At 37.3% G+C, this 24876-nt stretch overlaps 1 protein-coding gene across 2 annotated transcripts in view; it reads right to left on the bottom strand.

Moving 5' to 3' along the window:
• LOC124171438 overlaps positions 1-24655 on the bottom strand; it is a 133755-nt gene extending 109100 nt beyond the window's left edge. For both annotated transcript variants that reach the window (XM_046550621.1, XM_046550613.1), the window contains exon 1: positions 24359-24655. The gene's annotated coding sequence lies outside the window, so the exon portion shown is untranslated. The remainder of the gene's footprint in view (positions 1-24358) is intronic.
• Positions 24656-24876: the final 221 nt, after the last annotated feature.

Raw genomic sequence — 24876 nt, forward strand, 5'->3', positions numbered from 1 at the left:
GAGTTCACTGATAAAGTTTATCCACAGTAATATTATGGATGGCTGAGCAGGGGAAATTTTTATGTCCTTCTAGTAGGCCTCATCTTACATTGGGAAAATACAATAACATCGAAGGCCATTACAATCTAAAATGCTCATCTCCAAGAGATTTTCAGCCATTAAAAAACCATCAACAACCTGACTAAGATACGCTCTATACATGATATGAGCGTCAATATATCCTCAATCATGAGACTAAGTTATCCGAGGACGACCGAGTATTGAAATTTCCATTCGTGAAGGAAATAGATGAAATGCAAGCGGGGAGAAATTCGTGTAGCTCTTTAGAGTACATGCTTAGAAGGAAATCCCTAAAAAATCGCTACGCCTTGATAGTTGTGCCTAAACTTCAATCAGAATTATTTTTCTGTAAAATATCATTTCCAAGCAGATCAAATCCGTAATGGATTCCGCCTTCCCTGGCATTCTCAATACGAAGTTCGACGCTTATATTGATGCTCTCGTACTCTGCGTCAAAACTCAAATTGTTTAAACGAGAAAAAGAATTTTATTTTTATTTTTAAAGATTTAGAAAACCTAAAAACAACCCTACATCTTACTAGTTTACATACGAATCGCATACTTTTCTCAAGAATTTAGGATTGTTTTAGTGACAGCATCGGTTTGAATAAAGGTTAAGGCTTTTGGACACAGATTTCGCGACTTCGTCCATAATTTTCAAAGTTTCCACGAAGAGTTTAAAGTTCATCATGAGAAAATGCCTTTTCCTACCTAGGAATGCGGTGAAATTATCCCAATTACCTCAAAATATAACATGAAAAACAAATCACTATTAAAACTGATATTTGAGGCCTAAAAGGGCTCCCAGTACTTTGTCACACTTCAGTAATGCACCACCATTGCAGCACCATCCATATTTCCTCTAACTAATTGCAAAATATAGAAATATATTCAACCTTCAAGGGTGCGAGATGATTCCATTTTCCAACAATATCCCCAAATTCATACTTTCAATCCATTAGAATAACTTTTAAACTCTTAAATTTGAAAACTAAAATCTCCTTAGAGAATATTTTCGAACTACATTCCATCCTAAAATTAGCTAAACGACGGATTAATAGAGTACACTAATGCAATTTCAATTACAACAAACTTTTTCAAACTACTTTCGCGAATCCGCGAATTTTGAATGCATTCTCGAATTTTCCTCAACACTTTACATTAAATTACAAGGTCGGCAAAAAATCGTTAAAATGAATAGAAAAAGACGGAGAGTTGATTTTTTTTTCTATTTGCGGAAGGTATAGAGAGTAATGACGCGAGAGGCTTGCATCATTTAGCTCACTGTCGAGTTGGGACGAGAAGATAAATTGTGACATGACGTTATAAGGGTCTCGGATGTCGTCTGGGACGAACGCATTGACGTAATTAGCTGAGTCTTTTTTATACATTCTCCCATTATTTTTTGAGCGAGGCAAGCATGCAGTGGCCGTGGGTTCTTTATGTTCGAGGCTAAGTACGTAGGTCACACTTTCAAGATGTAAGCAGAATTATTCGTGTAGCCAGATTTAAACGATTAAATTCGCGACGTCGCACACTGGGCTGAAATCGAAAAAAGCTGGACAAAAGTCCAAAATGACGTTTTTTGAGATAGAGACTTCAAACTTGGCGTAAATACTTATGAATGATTACCAACGATAGATATATGTGCCATTTTACATCAATACGGTCCGTTACTGAGATACAGTGGCCCAAACATGACCAACTTTTTAAAAACACGCGCGGTCCCGTTTTTCTTCAGAAACCTTTGAATTTAAGCAGGTGGTGTTGCGTTGGCATGATTTTTATGGAATAAAAAACGCAATATTCCTTTGACTTGATGCTTTGCCTATACTTTCCATGAATTTTGAAGATTTTGGTTCTCATTTGACTAGTTTTACAACGCAAAATGGCGGACCCGTTTTTCACGTGAAATTTGACATAAAGTAGACATTATCTTTCGTTTACGAAATATATAACTCGGGAAATTCACATCACAGAGTAAAGTAGAGATTTCTCAAGAACACTAAGCAGAAATCTTGGAAAAAAGTCTGCGACGAAGGAAATGAGAGCGATTTTTCGATCGCGAGTCAAGGCTGAGCTACACGCCGCGGGACCCTGACGTTCGGTAACCGAGGTCGATGTTCCAAGTTTTTTGAAACTTTATTCTTGAAAATCGTCATTTTAAGCACAGAACCTAGTCAATAATGACCTAAAGCACTATACTGATGGCATTAGCAAGGATTATGGATCGACCAAATTGACCATTTAATGCGTTACTGAGTGGAAATGCTTGGGATTGGATGTTTGTCGGAACCATTCCTCATATAAGAAATATGCTTCGGGTATAGAAGTAGGGTTAAAAGATTGATTTGGCATGCTAAAGAGAGAGAAAAACAAACTTTTTTCGCGAAATGCAACTAGCGTTACCTTTTTCCATTTCTACCCTCGCCGAGGTGGGTCGCGTGGAAAGGGGCGTTTTATGATGACCCACAGCCTTTTGAAGGTATTTAACAGATTCTTCCTCAAGGGTTTTTCCCTTTTCTCTAAAAAAATACGTTTCAACTCGCAGCATTCGATTTCAGCGACGCGTCGCGCCATGATAATTAAAAATAAGAATAAATTGATGGCCACCACAAAGATTCGTTTTTAGTATTTCCGTCGTAAGAGTGAGTACTTGCGGTTTCATAAAATTTCAAATGGCCCTAAATTGAGAGAAATTGGTAGATTAGCGTACACAAGTATTATGATTGACAGTCTTTGAAACATCAAAAAGTACTCGTTTCGATAAAAAATAGTTATCCGACAGTTTCACTTTAAACGAACGTATTAACACTAATTTATTATGAATTAATTATGAGTAATTACTAATTTATTAAGAAATTTTCAGATAAAATATCGAGATTTGTTAAAGATTGACAAATAATTGAGATATACAAGGTCTGGAAGTAATAACTAATCCATCTTTCATAGTACTAGTCTCATGAATTCAAGGGGAAATGGAGCATATCCGACTGATTAGAACTTTACCGTTGGCCATTCCCCGAAGTATCGAAGTGCTCGGATTCTTCAGCGATGCACTTAACTCACTTCGGGTAATCAAACTATTCGTAACACACCTTGGTACTTTTTAATACAAGAATTTTACAAGTATTCAACTTCGGCCTCTGCTTTAAGCGTCTACAGCTATGAATATGGGGAACACGAATATTCATTCACGCCCTCCCATAACCACCACATAAAAAACCCGAAACAATAGAAATGTATTACGCAAGAACTAGAATTCACGAGTTTCCATTGTGAAAATCATATTTTAAAAATACAAAGGATTTCTTGTTAATTTTATTGCACCACCAATAAATATTATAATTGGCCAAGAAGTCTCGAATAATCAACAGCCAAATGAAATTTGTTTTGTTTAAGACAGGGAAGAAGAAATAGATATAATTCTCGTGAGCAATTTTTTCAAAGGTTTGCTAGGATAGACCTGACAATCGTACGTCAGAATACCAAATAAAGTGGGTGTCGCCGAAATTACGTGCGGGTTTGGCGCCACAACTCCACTCTTACAAGTGTATATAGCAGTGATGTGTCTCCTTAGGTGTATTTAAAATAGCAACCTGCGTCGTGTACGTATCCGTAAAGATACGTGGTATTTTCTGCTGATAAGGTCCCTTTACTGACCGCAGAATGAATTACAACTCCCCTTTGGCAATTTCCACGGTGTTCATAACACCACAAAGTATTCCGAATTCTTCCCGCTGGGAAAAATGGTGTGGATATATCTCCATATACACCTTTGCACCTTTCGTCCTACACCTCTCAGGAGATAATTGCCCTTTCTCTCTTCCCTCTTTGCCACTCTATATATCCCACCGCATCTTCCTTTCTTTTTTTCTACTAACCCTTATTTCTCTCTCCTTTCTGTGTCTCTCTCTCGGGGCAAAACACTCGTCCTGAAGGAGAGAAAGACCGAGAAAAGAGACCTCTCGCCACATCTCCTCCGCTGGGAAAAAGTTTTGGGTGCGTGAACGCCCCAACGTACGGAGAATTCCAGCCATCTCCACCCAGCCTCCCTCTCCCCGCGCGTTCATTTCCCTAAAATATTCAGACGCGCGTCGAGTGCCCGCACCACCGTTTATTCTCGTTTTCCTGAGAAAAAGGGGGGACTCTAAGGAGGACACGAGAGGTTTTTTTTCGGATTGGTTGGTGGGATGATTGCGAGGACGTTAGCGGGTTCCCCGTCTCCGGTTCCCCGCGCTCTCGCGGGCGTGAACGCGCCTTACGGGTTGCTTGCGATCGTGCCGAAAGAGCGGCGGAATACGACTCCGCCAGAGGCAGCGAGTGTTGACCTCCGCGGGGAGGTGAATGAGGGGTGTGAGGCATCCTCCCGCTACCGTGCTGAGAAACTCGCTCTCAATCTCCCGCGAAATTTCTCGAGGAAGAGTCGCAAAAATTTTACAAGTCTTGAGGAGGAAAATTGTAAAAAAAAAACTATCGCATCGTTTAAAACATTAGCATTGTTCTTCGGGAAGTTATTATCTTGAAAATTTCATAGAGAAAAACTGAGGTCTACGTTTTCAGAAAAATTTCGTAGCATAAAAACTTCGGCACATAAGTAATCCCATTTCTAGAGTCGGAAGTGAAAGCAGCCATCAAAAATGGTATATTTACCTATAATTGCAAGCGTTGCAATAGGCACCGGATTTCACTCTCACGTATTCATTTTTATCATCCGCTAAAAAAATTAGCGTCCAATTACCTCCTCAACATAAAGACCAAATTTTGATGTTAAATTTTATATTCCAACATTAGCATGGAATGAAGTCTCCGATTCATTACGAGAAATACAAGAAAAAATATACATTTTTGTGCCACGGAAAAACATAAAGACCAAATATGGATGTTAAATTTTATATTCGAACATTAGCATGTCTCCGAATCAATACGAGAAATTCTATAGTAAATATACGTTTGGGTGCCACGTAAATCATATTATGCAGAGATGAGTACTTTTCGTGTAATTTCAAGAATATGAACAAATTTAGATATTCATTGACAACAGAAGAACCCTTTTTGCATTGTTTAAGATTCTGAGTATCTCAACCGCTTAAGTATTGAAGTATTGGCCCTGAAACAAGTTTATGGGCATTACGAAACAGCAGTGAAGATGGGAAAAATTACAGCCAGACAGAAGAAAAATGTTCCCACTAAATGACAGAAGAATGGGCAGCACCATCTACCAAGATGAATTCTCTGACTGTGAGCGTTACGTCAGAAAAAAAAACCTTTGTCACATCTTACGTAATATCCTACATAATTGATGCCTGGTGGAGTATTGGTTCTTCGACCGAATTGAAGAATGAAAAATGTATCAGGAATGCGTTCCAGAATCAGTGAAAGGGTTTGAAATAAAATAATGACGGGCATAAAAGTCTGCGACACCTGCTCCTTACGTGGCAGTTGATGTCTTCGGAGAGATGGCACTGCCAACTCTCTCTGTCTCTCTCTTGAGGTAAGAAAAAAAACCTCGTCGCTTCCGGCGATTCCAAACTTCGGCACTCGGCACGCCTCGCCTGGAAGCCGAGAGACGGGAACAGCACGACGCCCGGGGGCGCGGAGGCGGAATCGCCCGCTAACGTTTTTGCAGTCGTCGTGAGTAACGCATTCGATGCCACTCTCCTCGTGCCTGTTTACTTCTCTCCACAAAAAGGTGACCCCCGATTTAGTTCTTGGAGGCGATTTATAGAAAAAATGTGCACTTGTACATTGCTTTGTCATTGCAAAGAGATTTTCACATTATATGCGACTGTAATTTTTAAAAAAATACGAAAATGTAAGACAATGAACTTCAGAAAAGTAGTATAAGACACGGTCTCAGGCGTTATTTTGTGGAATTGCTTCATTATTGAATGAAATAAAATAACTTTGTTTTATTCCACACTTTATATTGAATAGCACGACCCGGGTTTCAACATCTAGTGTTATCATCAGGTGTTATCATCATGTTTATCATCACCTGATGATAACACAAGATGTTGAAACCCGGGTCGTGCTATTCAAAATAAAGTGTGGAATAAAACAAAGTTATTTTATTTCATTCAATTCAGAAAAGTAGCACTATTGACGGTGCTTAACAATAACATCGGAGCAAACATAGTGATCGTTAACCTATGCCGTTAGGCTTCCAATTTTTTGAGGAGGTACTTCTCACATAAGGATCTACTACATTCCCGAATTACGAACTTTTTTTAAGATACCGCTGAATTAGACTTTATATACACCAAAACGTATTGTTAGTTTGAAATATCTATAAGGAGACGTGACTAATGCGTTGAAATTAAGACATATCTTGTTGATCGGTGAAAGACTCAACACCTCTATGAATTCCAATACCTCCTTCAAAGTGATACTGAGTGATTAGTATTAATTTTCAAAACTAAAAGATTGCATACTAACATTCTTTGTCCTACCAACATGCTTGAAGTCCTTGGGTGCTAATCTATGTGTTCTATAAAGATATTCATCTTCTACAGAAATTATGTTATCAAAATAATAAAAAGTAAAATTCTGGGGTCTGAAGTTAAGGAATCTCAAAGGAGACCATTTCAAAAAAATACCAGCGTCCTCACATGCTTCATTCATTATTCCGCTCAATTGTATGAAAAAAGATAACATATAGAGAGCCTGGTCAATATATAGAGCTAATTATCTTAAGTATTTTATTTAACCGAATTACACAGCATCACACAGCAGTGAAACAAAGCTCGTTTTTTAACACAAGCAACTGATTTATTTTTACTTTCCCTTAATAAGCATCACTATCACAACGAAGGAAGAAGTAACCAAATTACTCTCGCCTACATAATAATAGCCATAAGAACACTACATTAATCTATTCTGACTTTGCTCAAAAGTTGCAGATTACCCACCAAGACACAACCGCAATCCTACCTTTGTAATTCTCCAATGGCAATCCTCACATCTGCTCGAGCGCGAGGTAACTACATATTCATCCTGAAGAATGCATGAGATGGCCCATGCGCAAAGTAGATTGGAATAAGCACAGCAACTCCATTCGAGTTGTAAAATTTCATCACGCCATGGATGCATGCCAAAATCATACTCTTTCTCCGAAAAGCTACGTTAAAAGATGACAGAAGCAAGAGCACGAGTACGCGGGTAGCTACTGTGGTCAACTCATAAACAATGTATGTTGCTTATAATTTTCAAGGATATTGTTGTCTAATTTTTCTCAGGACAAATATGTTTTCGCCTATAATCTTATTACGTAGTCATGCTTGTATACAATAAATTGAAAATAAAAGATCATTAGAGAAAGTGAAAGAGCAAAAAAACAAATGAGGAGGATATATTTTCTTGCCCATGTTAAATAGATATAAAAATACTGGACAAAAAATGCTTTTTGGCATTTATAAAATAACACTATAGTATAGACAGTATCAAAATGGACTACTATGAAGAATAACGTCATAATATATTGCAATAAAGTAAATTATATGCTAACAAAGTGACTATAAGAAAGCAATTCTCTAATGAGGTAGGCAAAAAACTTAATTTTCTATTGAGGAAGTTAATATTCTGAAACATTTCATTACATGATTGTTGGCATCATAATGTAAAACCAGTGAGTACAAAAAATCCTGCACTTGGTAGATTACTTTCTTAGGAAAGGAAACGGAAAGGCGAGAAAAAAGTGTATTCATGCCCCATATCACTGAATACATTATGCTTCAAAACTTTTAAACTAAGAATAGAGTCAAGGCTTGAAAAAATAATGAAGAGTGCAAAAGAATGGATACTAATTAACGCCAAATGCATGAAAGCGTGGAAATTATTTTAACTCTAAACTTCTAGTCGGGAAATAATGTGAAATATGCATCAAGGTTGACGGAAAAGGGACAAAATTGAATGAAAACTCTCGTATGAACTTTTATAACGGCTAGCGAAACGATATCAACAAATACGTTAGCATGTATTTACTTGACTATACTTGACTATTCATTGCTATTCCAAACTAAAACTGCAATACAGTGCTTGCGATACTTCCTACAATTATGCCAGCTGCGTATAAAGGGTGCTGGATGAAACCGAACAAAGTTCGAAATACAAGTATACATGTCCAACCTCTGATACAACAAACAAAATAAAGGGAGGTCAACCTTCTCCGATACTTACAATAAAAAACGTATTACGCTCATTATGACCATTGCATTGCTATGTTGATTTACTTCCTGAAAAAACTTTTCAAATATCATTATGAAACAATTGTCTCAGTGTTATATATGTTAAACGGCTCGAGCAATTGTTACAGTCAATGTCACTCATCTGTTGACATTTACCGGAGATAGGTTATCCGAAATACACTCACCCCGCCATTTGTCAGGTTTAACGCACTGATCCTTTGCTAGCGATGATAGCATGGCACCTTCAAAATATGCTCTCTAGATAAGATATCAAGTGATCCAAGTGTCACATTCATAACGCCAATAAAAGGATATTGATCTCTTGGGACGGACGATTTTCAATTGTCACAGTTATTACTTGGAAAGAAAATAAATTTCACGCATTGCATACATAATAACTGTCTGAACTATGACGAAAAAAACCGGGAATTCTACTCGTTCATTGACCATCATTGCAAGCGAAAAATTCTTCATTTCTGGTCTTTTAATTGGTTATTTTACGCCACTCCAAATTTTTTTTGCAGCACCTTTTACGGAGAATATTTTCCAGAAATTTTATCTCATATTTTAAAGTTAAACTTGAGACTTACAATTAATTATGATTTTTGTTTTTATCATGAATCACACCTAAATACGAAATATTTTATCACATATACGGAAAACCTACTTGCTATTTGCACTACCATTAGTTAAGTTACTAACATCGATCCAAACATTCATCATTACCAGTTACGTACTGTATGAATTTGAAAGTCGATCACACTACCTTAATGAGCAATCACCGAATTGCAACTCTTAACAGCTTAAATTAATTGATTACCACAGCGTATCCAAAGGGGTACAAATTTTATTGCCGCGAAATAAAAGCGGCAAACGTCGATCGCGAATCGATATTTTTTCCTGTCATCATCCTCATCTCGCCAAAGTGTCATTCGCAGCATCGCCATTCCGCCATGTCTTCGACTGCGAATTTAATAGAGAAAACTTTCAACCTAGAACTCCGAGGGAATTCCCCTCCAACTGTAAGAGGGGAGGGGTGGAAAAACACACACGGCTCCATCAATTTTAGCCTCCATTTCCGGAGGAGTTGGAGAGGGTTACGACTTCTAGAAATGAAGAGACGGACGGAGCCACGGGAAGCGGACATGACAGGCGAAATCACGCGTCCCGATCACGGCAAAGCATCACCCCCACAGTGACACACGCTAGACCCCATGAATTGGAGAGACGAATTTACGCCATCCATAAGTCGGCAATTTCGCAATGGTCGTACTACCTCTTCTCATAATGTACCCACGTTAAGGTTTATTGAAAATAATATTCATACTAATGTAATTCCTCAGGATCATTGGGTATAGCATTCTCCATTTTTCAATGCTTTTTTAGTACTAAAAAGAGCCAAAATGTACGATGAAAATTAAATTTAAACTGTTTGACAGTGATGGCTACCTTAAGAAATCTGAATTTAAAGTTACCTTCCTTTCTTGACCGGTAGCTACGTACGATATCCAACTTAGTCTTAGAAAGGAATTGTGAGACCAAACTTCTGCGTATAGTACGGTGTGCATTGTTGACCAACCATTCTACTGAGTGAGAAAGTGTAGAGTAAGATACTTAATATTTACAACCTAAAATGTAAAGCTCTATCAAAGCTGTATCAGCACCGTTCAATGGCTCAAAAACATGATTTATTTGAGGGCCTTTAGAGATTTATAGAAATATTGATTCAAATTGCGGCTGGACTTGAACATCAATGGAAGGGCGTCAATGAAATGGATCTCAGCCTCTTTTCCTGGATTGAAGCTGTTAACTTTTTAATTCACGGATATTAGACCTTCATACGTGCAGCGGTACGTACATTTTTATCGCTGAAGACTTATGAATGTGACATGAAAATTATCTTTTTTTTCTCAGAGCAAGACTGACCGCGTGAAAAGCAAAATAATGGCTAGAGTCGGTCTGTACAAGCTTTAATAATCTCTAGGTACCTGCGTCAAAATTATGGTGTTATTCAGACGTAGTGAGAGCAAAAGGGTGCGGGATCGTAGTTCCACAAAATAGCCTTCTCCGAGTTGCAGTCATTTTTCGATAGCTTTTGAAAATGAAGAACCTGATCGTATCACCTGTTACGGCTCGATAGTCATTCAGCTGCTATACACGGGACTCCTGTAATCAATTGCCACTGAGTACCAATTTTTGGCGACTGGTTGGTGGTAGTAGTTCCACCTAGCATATGCGAAGATAGATATAAATAGAGTATCCATCCCTTCTCTAAGTGAGTAATTGTAGCTTTCCTACACCCTTCATTACACCAGTATGTTACTAATTCAGAAAAATTTTTTTAATCACAAAAAATCACCTAATATCATTATTAAATGAGGGCACACTTGCATTCCCACTGAACCGTGTAATTTACTCGCCCCACACAACAACCAAATATTAAAATAATCTTTAAACCTACCGTATCACAAGGAGTACTGTACTATTGTCCTACGTTCGAGAATGGTTCGAAGCCACTATTACGTAAGAGGGGATGGTAATAATGTTCAGTACACGCCAATGGCATTGCAAATTTCACATCAGAGAACGCACACCTCTAATGGCCAGACAAGACTGTGAACAGCGCGGAGAAAGTCACGTCACGGAGAGCGATGGAGATGAGTCACAGTAAAGTTCGCGCCTGTGTTACCCTTTGAGCTTGTCATTCCCGCGTCACACTTCCCCTTCGTCGCCACAGAAACGCACCCATTTGTGCCGCATGCATGCGTCGTAGTGTGGCTTATGGCGTGAAGCTTGCTCGGAGCGGGCAAGCGTACCTACATCGCGGCGGATAGCATAGGCTGTGGTGAGTGTGAACAAGCATGTGTGTTACCCGCAAAATTCTCTCCTCATAAATTGCACATGCGGCCTTGTTCGGTCTCCCGATCGACTTACTTAAAAAAATAACTTCCGGAAAACTATAAATGATCATCATTTGTATAATTTCCGAAACAAAATCTCACACGAAATAAAACCAGACTTAGTAACAATAATATTTGATGATTCGATCCTTCGGAGGGGAAAAGTCGGTGGGAATGGAGATGTGGTGCTTTGCAAAAGTACTTGCACAATGCACAAAAAAGGACGGTGAAATGCTCAATCAACTGAAAATAGTTGTTTCCCATGAATTTTGAATTATTTTTTAGAGGCTTCTTCAAAATAGTTAGATAATAACGTAATATGTAATACTATAGAGAAGGCGATATAACAATCCGAGGCTTCATGAGATGGCCCTGTCAAGGAGATTGCGTTGGAACGCTCAAACCAGAAGCTTCCTTCACCGGAAGATTAAAGCCTTGACTTCGAAGTAGTGCTTGTAGTTTCTCCAATTGGTACACCAACGAGAAATCTCATTTATCAATAGTTGGAGCTGCTTAGCCCCGCATTTTGGAGAGCGCTTTCAAAGACAGTTTCGTTGTCTATGTAGTCGTCGGCGGGTGACTTTGGTTGCAGAGAGTGTGAACAGCCAATGAGTATTACTTGCAGTATTAAATGGCGCATGCGGCCTTGCCTGACCTCCTGGTCGCCTTAATCAAAGCATATTTTCCAGTAAACTATAAATCATCTAAGAAAAATAGAAGCTACCAATGCAGACAGCTGCGCTCTATCCCAAAGACTTCTGAAAATCAGTGGTGACGGTGGAAAACAGTAAAAGGCTAAGAACTAACCATATTTCTTCCAAGATGGGTGACTTAAAGAGTGGCGTCTGGCCAAAGGGTAAAGATTATGAATCACTCCCATTTTGGGGGCTTCACGAGGAGAAGAGAAGATGAAAGTCCTAATTCGAATATTTTACCTTAAATATGGGTCAGAAGATAAATTATTCCAACCGCAGTGAACGCTTACTGAGAGAGGTTTTTTTCTTTTCCTACAGTTTAAAACATACTCAAGTTACTTTAATGGTATTTAATTTGGTCAAGTGATGTTACTTATACTTACTTTAAGCACTCTAGATACACATATGTTCAATTAAAGCAAGGAAATTCGCGCAATTTAGCGAGTAAGAGAGCTGCAAGAAAGCATATGGCACGTTGACCAAAAGGGAACAGGCTAGACAGTGATATAATGACAACAAAACACGTTTTTGTGAAGAAGGCAGCTGTTTATAACCGAATAGACCGATAAGCTACGGAAAAAGAAAGAATTACGCGGTCAAAAATAATGCCACTAGAGCAATTTTGAAGGGAAAATATCTCTCAATATGTTGACTATACAATGAGACACAATGGATATTCACAGAGCATCATAGAAAGGAAAAAATACCACGAAAATTCCCACAAGAAAGACTGAGCAGCAATAAATATGTCCTCTAGATAAAATCTGCTATAAAAAATGGGGGAGCTATCAGTACATGAAGGAGGAGATTGGAGGGTCGCGGCCAAGCAATCTTAGGCCTGAATGACTTATGATGATGACGCATCGCGCCGACAAATAAATGGGCGGTCGCTGGGAAAGAAAAAGTGGCCAGTAGCACCCAACAGCACGCCGAATGGCATAGGGAGGGTAGTAAAATTTAACATTATCTGATAAGACTAAAACGCTCCGGACCGGAAGCTACTAAGTAATCTTTTTCAAATTTACTAAAACTATTGAAGTTTTAACAAATGGTCTGCGAAGATCTTAACACAAATTTTACAAATAAATCCTTTAGGAAAGTTTTTAGTTCCAAAGCCTTACGTTGTATTCCTTCTCACTATTTAATGCATGCAAAATGGGAGAGATCATAATTTTTCTTTTTTATTCAACAACTAAAAATAATTTTTTTGGTTTCGAAAATCGGTTGATACATAACAATCTTGACCTTACCACCACTTATTCATATTAATTTATAAATAAGAGAAATTTCCTTGAGATGAGATAAGATTCAAGAAACGCTAGGAATGGAGCCGAAAGAATCAGGTGTTAATTAGTACAACAAGGTAACTTTAATTGTTATCCCCAAGGTAAATTCATGCATTCTTCGTTAAAGGTGTGAATGTCACCGCCCTTCACGAGGTTATTTTAAAATAATTAAAAAAACTTTCTCCGCAAAAAAAGACTTGACGGTTTCTGTTCGAAAAGTGAAGTTAATTTAGTTATGCACACTCCTAGTAGGATCGAAAAAAATACTTGTGACGCATAAAGTGTCTTCCATCGGAAAACAACAAAAATCTTACTGAATTATCCAATTTCTCAGACAGTTCAACAATAAAAATACCCTAATGACTACGCTCTTCTACAAAATACCCGATTTTTACCAGATGAGCAAGTTAAATAGTGGCAACTTCAATTTTTCCTCCAAGTCATGGAAATCCTTCCCATTGCTGAGACTTTAGACAAATAGAGAGCAATCAGTAGTGCAGGGCGGCGTGGTGGAACTATTGGGGACTCGGTGAGAACAATTTATTCCTCCACCCTCCCTCTTATATATAGGAGACGACCTCCACAGAACTCCAATCCGGCTATTCGGCGTCAGTATCCTGTGGGTTATGCATCCGCGCTGCACCGAACCGCACCGCAGAGAAGGCTAGGAGAGTGGAACAGATGATGCGGAGCGTCTCCCTCGTCCGAATCCCACAACGCTCTCCCCGATTGGGATCGCAAAAGGGATACAAGGGAAATATAGGGGAAGGGGTCCTACCACTGCGCCACTGTTGCGCAGCCCTTGGACACACGACCCCTCTCTCCTCGACCGAGCCTAACAAACCCTCTTACCCCCACAAGCAAAACAAGTTGCCTCCCACGCAAAAACACACGCCAGTACAAGGAGTATCGTGGATGGAAGGGCTGGCTGGCAGCCAACCATCCTCTCTCTCTCTTCACTGACGCGCCACGGCATGGTGAGTAATTTAAACGGGGAAGAAGAACGGGGAGGCGTGTACTGACAATCTGCGAGCCGACGGATCTCAGCCCCCGTCAGGCGGACGGCGTCAGTCCCGACGGATTAACAAGTTTCTGACCGAGGTCGAGAATTCATTTTGGCACGGGGTTCTATCCCCTCTCCCACGCACGGAAAAGGCCTCCCTCTCCCTCCCGGTGGTGAAAATGAATTCGTATCAACCGGCGATGAGCGCAAACAGAAAATCTAGTCGAGTTTATTCCTTTCGGATGGAAAGCAAACTTCTCCTGGTTAAGGCTCTTGGTATAAATGTTCCGGGGTTGAAGCCATGAATAATTGAGCCTTCGAGGGAAGGGGATGAGTTCGCTGACCTCAGTGAGAACGCCCACGGTTTACCTATTCTCTCCATCCGAGGACAATGGCGGCAGGTTTAGAGGGGAACGGAAAATTTGAATATGATCTCAGTAATCATACTCTGATGATCAATGAATGAATAAGATATTAATGAATAAGAGTCACATGCCTAATCGAGCGATGAATATTTTCAATAACCTCTAACTAAAACTATCAAATCAAGTGATATATGAATGCATTGACAGACGATACACTTATGAATGGTGGTCATACTCCTCAATTATGGTGCTGTTTTTGCTAGTTATTTCTGAGACGAATATCAACTTCCAAACGTGTAAAATTATTAATTATAGCTCACTATTACCTACCACCGCTCGGACAACAACTCTGGCGATCTATGAACTCCCTATGATCCAGAAAATCCGATGGCTTATTTACGGGGTATCAGGGACACGATATTCCAACCCACGGCCTTGGAAATGCATTAAGGGAGCCCTCACCTCGTGGTCAACGATTAAACGGTGTCAGAAATTTTTTTCGTCACAATTAGTTTGAGTAGGTATGATTTTATAGTTTTCCCTCTAATTTATAGGTAAGAACTATTTCGGATGGGTAGCAAATTGAAAACGTGCAAGTAGCACACTGATGCAATGAGAAGGGGAAGGGCCCCTGAGATCTCAATAACCCCCTTTCGGCACTCCACAAAACCGTAATTTATCTTTAATGAACAGTAAGTCACTTGGCATCAGCAAAAGTAAAATGGGAAAAATATGAGTAAAATAATTTGATGGCAGGAACGAAGTTTAAAAGATGCTCTGTGATAACCAACTGTGGCTAGCTTTTGTCACTTTGAGTCACAAGAAATATCTATTTGAAACATGTTTACCCGTGACTACTGCTGCTTCTTAATCAACAACTAAAATAATTTTCATGAACGATTATATGTTTATTTGAAAAAGCAATCTTAAAACATAGTTTTTCTCCTATGAGGACTTGATCACTTGCTATTAATACAAAAAATAAAAATTACCTTTTAGTAAAACTGCAACTGCCGTTAAAAATGGAAAATCGGGGTTTAAATCATAAAGATGAAATATGATATTTAATGTTTTGACTATAAAATGCATAAAAATTCAGTTTGTTTAAGTAACTAATGGCTCAAATGTAGCTAGCAAAAAGTAAAAGTTATTTATGAAAGTATTGAAATAATGAAATATTGACTAAAACTGTCTTGTTTGCTGATGATATTGAGTTGTTACTTGAGTTGCTTCAGTTACGGTGTAAACCTATAAATCTTCGAAGGTTGCTGCTATTAAAAGGTTAATTGAACGACTAGCGACCATTTCCAATCCCATTTACTGGAAATCTAATCTCGATAACTTCAGAAAAAAAACAAATAAAATGTTGGGAGTATTCCTTTGCAATTACTGATTTTAGGTAAATTTTAACGATTTTTTCACCGTAAACTCAAATAAATGATCATGCCTCACAGTGAAGGCATCTTCACATTATTCCGTCTGAAATTGATGAGCTCATCGCATGCAAAGACAAGGATCAAAATTGAAATGGTTCAACTTTTTTAAATAAATCGAATCCTCACGTTCTTTAACTAACGCGATAGCTCTAGCTTTCTTCATCAACTTGATTGATTTTTACGAAAGTTTCTTTCACGCAAATCAATTTATTTTATTTTCAACATCAAAATTGTGGAGACATTTAGAAGATTGACCCAATATGAGCTCATCCTATAGAGTTTTCCTCGTTCCTAAATATCTGTATAAAACTTCCCCTTAGCATCAACCTCAGACCAGAGTACTAAAATAAATTATTTAATGTACATACTTCGCACCTGACACGCTTACAAACCATACTACCGGAGTAAGGCTAAACTATTATACACATTGTCATCGCAGCCTCTTAAATTTCAAATTAGTTTCTCATTCGACGGTAAATTTATCGTGGAATTCTTATACAGCTAAATAATTCCGAACAAATTCTTATCTGGAATATAGGCCTTGAGTTTGTAAATTTCGCATGCATATAATTTTGGACGACCGATTTCATCGCGGTGAGACATAATCCATCATATGTGAAATTCACAAATTTTTTAATTTTAAATGAAGAAGTTTCACCAAGAACCGCCTCAAACTATTGATTACAAAAACGATGAGCTAAAGCTGTGTACGATAAATTTCGACCCTAAAACTTTTGGCCAAATTATGGTGAATTCAACGTCGTTAACAGTTTCACTGCATTACTCATCTGAATTATATATCAGACTCTCAATACTAAACATTTTCTGCGCGCTCCTTGAGGCAAAATATAGCGCATAGCTTAGGAAACAGCTTTCCTCTCAGTAAAGTATAGTTGCCACAGATAATGGAGAGAAATCGGAGGCATCGCATTATTTGTGTGTAAGTTACCGCTAAGCTGGAAAATAAGCGCGGAATCACTTGAAGTGAAGCATAAGATATATTATCCACACAGTCAAGGTTTTATCCTACATGGGTATCTGAGATCATATCACGGATAAGAGTAGATATCTAAAAAAACGTTAAGTCTTAATTAAACCTCGTAACGGCTGTGCAACCCAGGAGATAAATTGATACTGAATAAATTCATTTCCCATTTGCTTCGAATGGATAAGCATTTGATTAAATGACAAGGTATTTCGGTTACCAGCTGTAAAGTAAAGGGACGAATATTAGGTCCCACTTTCAAAAAGAGAATCATATTAATTTACGCAGCATATTCAATTAAATCTATTCCAATATACCCTCTTCAAAAGATAACACAAAACGGAATTTACCTTCGCGTTGGTGGTTTAGACTTAATAAATACACACAGCGTGGAGCTACGTCTTTCTCGTTACTTCGAATACTCGAAAGATAAATGGTCTTGCTTCACATTCTTACGAGAATAAATAATACTTAACCTCTTTGCTACTCACTTGCATGAAGCTCATACATTCTCTGTGGCCTCATTCCGACTAGAGTAGCCAACGTAAACTTCGGCATTTAAGACAATGCAATGAGTATATTATGCAGCAGAAATCCTAACCTGATATCCGGAGAAAATACGATCACTCTACAAACGTGAGCAATCCACACATTAGCACCAACATCATAAATGCAGCCCTACAATAGAGCTCCCGGCAGCGTTCCTTCCTACCAAAATTCCTTGCGAAACTGTTTGGTTATTTTTACCTTATAAAGCTAATTTAATCATAGTTTGAAACACTATTTATCATCTTACAGCTTACCATGCTGGAGTTGGAGAATTAATTTTATCAATGGATAATCAAACACAGCTAGAGTTTTATAAAGTCGACCATATATGTTTCACCTCATTGTAAGCAATTAATAAAGTATAGATCTTTAACGCATTTATTTCGTATATTAAGTATTTAAACGAGTTGTACAGATATTAAAATAATGCTATTAAAAAACATTTATGTATTTATGGCGTAGCAATGGTAAGCGAAATCAAAATAAAATTTCGCATCTAAAAAACAATAAAATCCATCCACGCTAGGGGAGGTTATATGTTATTGTTCTGATAGAGCACAAACTACAATTCGTTAGTTATCAGATAATATTGAAAATAACTATGGAATATGATATCTCTAACTGCAGGGAGTTCAACATGTTTCAGCCACAATGCCAAAATTTTTCATTGTATTACCATTTATTCCCATTAATGCATGCAAAACTTTCGTATAGCTGTCATATAATGCATTGTTATTGCAATATATGTTGATAGGCTTATTACACGGTATAATCGACAATATATAACGATCTCTTGTAGATAATAAAGATCATTGGTCTCCGAAATTGTCTCAAATAGTAATATCCCCTCATCTCCCTTAATTCCTAGCATTCTCTGTCACAATAACCTTTTCCTCATCCAATATACTTCGAGAAAACCAGATTGTACAAGAGAATGCAATATATCTTTCATCCACATTTAATATCTACATTCCTCCGAAAAAATCCTCTCATCGCAAATAATTAATGTATCTTTGATTACATTCCTCATACTACCTTATTTTCTCCTGCCTTCTCTAAATACCACATTAATAACCTCCAAGCCACAACCTTTCTCTTTCATTAGGGCTTAGTTACCAGCTACCATCTATACCTTAGAAAAATCTCAATTAAAAGCTTCATCTTTATTTATGAGTGGTAAAAGGGAGTGCTAGGTAGTTATCCACAAATATTTCATGCCAAATGTACTTTTCTACAAGTGAGTATTGAATCCAAAGAAAATTATCTGATTAATCAACCATCATATATAGTCTATAGAACCTCTTAATGGGCACATGTGGAGAAATAAACATCAACGCAATGACTGAAAATAATTTTTATATTTTAATCATAAAAATTGAGAATGCTCATTTCATTTCCTTGAAACAGCAAAACACAACTCCCGGGATTATTTTAACAAAAACCACTTTTCTCACCCAAAAAGCAGCAACTTATTTCCCGCAATGGAATTTTGTAACTCTTTTGCGAAGGGATGACCTCCATTAAATTAGAACTATATTCATGTACAAATATGAAGACTGAAATACCTATATTGAAAACATTGGGTAATAATTGCACAGGAAACTAGAATTTCCTCTTCTTTAAATTACTTTGGCTGAAAGATTTAAAAATCTGTGAGACACAACAAATTCATCTGAATAAAAAAAATATTATTTTATTTAAATTCGATGAGATGAGACTCATTCAAAACACATGTATTCAAAAGATTACTCACTTTTTTTTCGTTTTATTCCCCTAGTGAACACAGATTTACATAGAAACAATAATGGTTATTGACACCCTGATTTTCCTAAGGAAGAACACATATATTTCGATAATTTGGCAATACGATCCGACAGATAAAGCATAAAATCTCTCAACAGCATCATGAAGCAGAATGAAAATAAATTTGCTGTTCCAACGTGAATTCTGACATTTTTCATTCGTTTCGAATGTAAATGCTAACGAAGTTGGAGTGGGAAGACACTGCATTTTCAATCTCCGTAAAACATGAAGGGAAATTGTAAAATTATTTTATCTGGCAGTGCTCCACTTGGAGGTTGAAACACTATGCCAAAATGTTTTAGTTGACCCCTTAAAGACTGAACTAGCTTACCAACCGATTTTTATTATTTTTATATACCCTATTAATTTTATACCTAAGTAAGAGATATTATGAAAGAAAACCCGAACAAAAACTTTTAAATGCGTTCTAAAGCATGTTCCCAGATGGGAACATGCCACAAAATTTTGCCATCGCTTGAAAAATAAATACACCCTTGACCAAAAAACTAAGTTTAACAACGTAATATACATTGATCTTTCGAATAAATTGGCATTTGTTACTGGAGAGCGAGAGTAGGGTAAAATATAGAATAAACTGCATACTCACTGCAGAGGTGATGAAAATAACCAATTTTAAAAAGGTATAATCAACACTAGTGTACGCACAAGTCATGCGATTAACTTTAAAAATACTTCTATACTTTATTTACAATAACAAAAGCCATAAAAGTAATCACAGATACGAAATATAGTTTTCATGAATTTTTATAAATCTGTTCCCACGTAGGACTGTAAACGGAGAAAGGACACATGAATACCCTGCGTGCGTCTATAATAAAATTAGAGCTTCTGTCTAGGAGAGAATGATATTGCTCATTAATACGAAAGAAGGCAGGTCCACGAACCTCAGCTGATAGCTGAAGATTAAAGTTGCTACAAGTTTAAGAATATGCAATACACTTTTATTCGTCAATATTACTGTAAAAGCAAACTCTACATTCGAAGGAAAAATAAAATCACTAGTTATTCACATTGCACTTCCATAGTTGGGACGTAATAAATAATTTTTATCAGGCCATTAAAATTAATCATCATACATTTCTTCCTCGTATTCTTCCAAAAACTAAAAATTCATATCCACAGAATAATAGAAAAACGTCCAAATAAGGTTTTTAAACGCATATATACTCACATTTTTTAATTTTTAATTAATAACGTATTTAAATCGTTCAGGCTCTCAAAAATACCTTCAATCAATTACAATGTCAACTTACCAACGGAGTGTATAAATAGATAACTGGTTTTACAATTCATCCGACGAATGAATTGAAACGGTTTATAAACAAGGTATAACTATAGTCAACAAAGGAATAGAATATCAAAAGAAAAAACTTTTTCAATAATCCAAAAGAATTTACTGTCATTCGGAGATATATTGAATTTAATTAATGCAGCACATTACTTTTTTCTCAAAAAAATTCTAGAGAGCGAAATTCAAAATGCCTTGACGAAATACCAAAAAAATTAAATCTGATAGGTTAAAACAGCATGTTTCTATCAAATCAATATTAGGCCCTTCGCTAATTATTTTTTCTTCAAGATTTTATTAAACTGAAAACTTATTCAATATTAACAGAATTTCATGTTATGACTATTCTTAGGGCTATTTTAGTTTCAAGAAACGCATACATTGACTCATTCATTTCCATACCAAAAAAAAGTTTTTTTCATTGAAGCCAAAAAAATTTTAAATTTAAACTCAGGAATCGAGATCGAACTCCAACTAATAATCTCAAAATAATTGCAAGCGAAATAAATTAATGACAAAGAACGGTAATCAGATCTAATTTAATAGATTTGTAATCACTAATAAATAGAGAATGGAAAAATTGGGCATTGATGTATTTCACCTAGAATATTGTGAGCAGCAAGAAAATCTGCGGGACAAGTTTTGGCTGATTTTTTATCGTTTTTTTTTCAATTTTGAGGACTACATTATACAATAAATAGCACGGATGCCCCAAAGGATTTTTTCAGGGCGATTATATCGTTCTAATCTCTACAAAAAAAGACAAAATCATCCAAATTCTCATCAAAACGACCAAGACATGTGCATTAGCTTAAGAGTATGTATTTTTACACGATTACAAGCTTTCGGAATGGGTAATTAACTCAATGTCTAATATTTAGTCGCCTGACTTGGTTCATTAAACCAGGTTTCTGCATTATTCTTTGATTTTCCTGGGCGAAAATATGTGTATATACTTCCATGGATTTATGTATTCACTATATTGTAAATGTAATTCTTAAACATGTGTCACAGGCAACTTAACATAAAACTCTACCACCTACTCCTGCCAACTGATCTTCCCTATATCCAGGGTCTTTTCTTATTAATAATATCATACTCCCATGTATTTTTCGCGAGAGAAACTTATCTTGTAACTAGTATCTTAATTTATAAAAGATTATTCAGGGTTTCTCGTATGCCAAAGGTTATACTATTTCTTTTTCGGGTGTCGCTGTTGTGAACATTTTCAAACGCAGCATTGCGAGGTTCAGCATCAAACACAAAGTCAGTGCAGAAAAAAACTAATGTTCCGTCCTTCCAACTTGAATTCAATTCCTACCCACTACTACATCACCATTTTTTTCTCTCCTTTATCAACAAAAGAAGAACATAGTAGACACCGTGTCTTTCATCCACAAGGACTACATAAAATGCAATATACACTCCTAGATAAATGAACTCCCTGATATGAACTGAACCTCAAAATCTGATTCCATTCCAGTAAGGTTTGATCTCGCAATTACTTTTCAGTGTGAGTTTCATCGGGCATAAATTAAACCAACAGATTGGCGAACGATCCTTTCTCCGAATGATAATATGAAAATGAGAGCAGTAGAGCTATTGTCTAACCCTTTAACTAGGTAAATTTAATAACAGAAATGCGGCCTTCAACACGATATCCTCTCGTCTTATAAAATAATTTAATATATTACTTTCCACCCAACGTATTTATTGCACACCCAAAACAATGATCAAGTAAACGAAGCTCTAGAGAAGCAAGCGATCAGAAAAATTAACATAAAAACTTTTTGCTTGACTAAATATCTTTTTCGTAAAATTCAGGAAGTTGAACTGAGCACTATAAACAATGATTCAGAGGCACAAATGGTAGCTTCATACTCCATTTAGCGTTTAAGAGCAAGGTATACGTTTGAAATATTCACTCTAATGGAGATTTTGGCCATAAATTAACATTGAAACGGGGAAACAAGGTGTCCATTTTTAATATCCTGGCATCAATCATAACCCTTACCCAATTAAGAGAGGAATTCGCCTCTGTCATAAAAGATATGGAAATCAATAAGTATCTGTCTTAAATTAATTTGACAAAGAAACGAATTGCGCTTCCAAATCTAAGAAAATACCATTTGTGGGATGGTATAATGGTTTCAGATCCGGAGGCGAATTCCAAATAAATATAAATCATTCGACAGAATAAAATATGAATTAAACTTACCGTGAAAACATTGAGTAACCTGAGCATGAAGCCATAACATTCCGTGGAAGTAAAATTTTGCTAGGCAGGTGCGGTGGTAATAGAAAACCGTAGAAGCGCTATAGCACACAACTGGGGAAATAAAGTGACTGGGACGTTAATTAATGCACTTCGTTCCGTGAACTTTCGAACGTTTATGCTGCTTATCTCCTCGAACTGGATAAATTGAGAGGGCGCGTGGCCTCTACGTGATACTCTCACCTCTGATTAATGACTATCATGCATTCTCTTCAATACACTGAACCAAATAATAATATTTCAAAACAATTCAATCTAGCTCATGGTATAAATGAATTTTCAAAGCATTACAAATACATAATACGCAAACTTTTCCGTTCCTCCACTTGAAAATATACCTCCACTAAAAGAAACGTGGATATTTTAATTTTTTTAATTTAATCATTTAAGGTTAATAGAATTCTCATGGACTTAGAGGGAAGCGCTAACTCGTGTAAATGCAATGCATTAAACCTTAATTGATAAAAATATAACGATAACCCCACAACTGATAACCGATAGACGATACGAAATAATTCTTTCGTCGCAGGCATCATCCCAGAAAGGACACAGGGAGATGAACACAGGCTTCATGAGGATGTAAATTCTCACCGCAGATGAGGAGATATTAATCAACCCGAAAACGAGATACGATTAATTCTCATGGACCCCATATCAACCCATCCCAAAGCATAAACGATCGTGTGAACCACAAAACATGGAAACGGAAATTGAAAATGGCAGCGCATAACAGTTGATCACTTTGCCGATACCGTAAAAAAATTGCACTCTTGGGTGCCTTACCGTATACCTGTAAAGTTATCTTTGAAAGCAGAAAACTGCACAAAACCCTACTGCATGCCTCTATAATATAATAGGCCTCTATAATATAATTTCACAATGTAAGATTGATTATAATGAATAAACTCATTAAATACATCATAAAAAATACATCATTTAGCAGTAAGAGTTGACAACATTTAATGAACATCGATCTGCCGCATAGAATTTTATGTCAAGTGAGTCAACACGACCTCTTTAAATTGCTTGAAAGAATAACAATGAAAGTCTTCGCATCAGAACTTTTCCGTTTGAATTTTAGATTCGCAAGCCATGAATCTTCATCATTTTCAGCAAGAACAATAACAAAGAAAGAAGAATAATATACGTCGATGATTCCGACGAAATTACCTGTTACGGACACAGCCCATACATCATGAGCTATTGCGTTCAAACGGAAGAAATTTCAAATGTTTAATCACGAAACTTACCAGATAAAAATGTATGCCTGTAGAAATCCATGTTGAAACATAAACGTAAAATAAGATACTTCCGAGTTGCCCTAGAACTATTTCATTTATGTAAATATTTAATAAGAGCGAACTATCCACCATGGTTTCAACTCTAGAAAATTGAACCTACGCATTTACTGGCGTGCTAAATTTTTAAATCTATTTCAACATGTCTTTTGGGTATCTTTATAAGTTAAAACAATAATAAAGTGGAGGAAAAATTGTCACCACTCACCCTTTCTCTGGGGGTGTCTCCAACAAGCTTTCTTCCCAAGCAGTCTCCCTCGACAGTCAACCTCTTCTCAATCCCTCTTCAGCCCTTGGCAAGGACCCTTCTTTCCTCCTGTTGACGCGGCGATTCACCGCCGGTGAGTCTCGTGCGGTCCGGGATGCGGTCGCTGTGCGGCCGGCAAGGAGCGCTGCGTGCGTGGAGGCCCTCGGCGGAGTGGAGAGTGTGTCGTGCGTCCGTGGAGCTCAGCCACGCGATCAACGGTAAGCAGAAGGGAACAAGCGACGGTCGCGGGGCGCCGGCGCCTTTTATAAGAAGGACAGAGAACCGGAGAGTGAGAGCGTGATGGGGAGTGGAGGCGGGGGAGGAGTGGGAGGAGGGGGAAAGGAAGAAAGAGAGGAGGCAGTGGAGGGGGGTTGGAAGAAGAGATGGAAGAGTTGTTTTTTTTTCTTGGGAGAGATGTTGGAAGAGTATAACTAACACTTCAAAAAAATGTTTGAAAAATAAATAAAATTCTCCTCTTC

The sequence above is a fragment of the Ischnura elegans genome, chromosome 1, assembly GCF_921293095.1.
Source record: "Ischnura elegans chromosome 1, ioIscEleg1.1, whole genome shotgun sequence".
Classification (NCBI taxonomy): domain Eukaryota; kingdom Metazoa; phylum Arthropoda; class Insecta; order Odonata; family Coenagrionidae; genus Ischnura; species Ischnura elegans.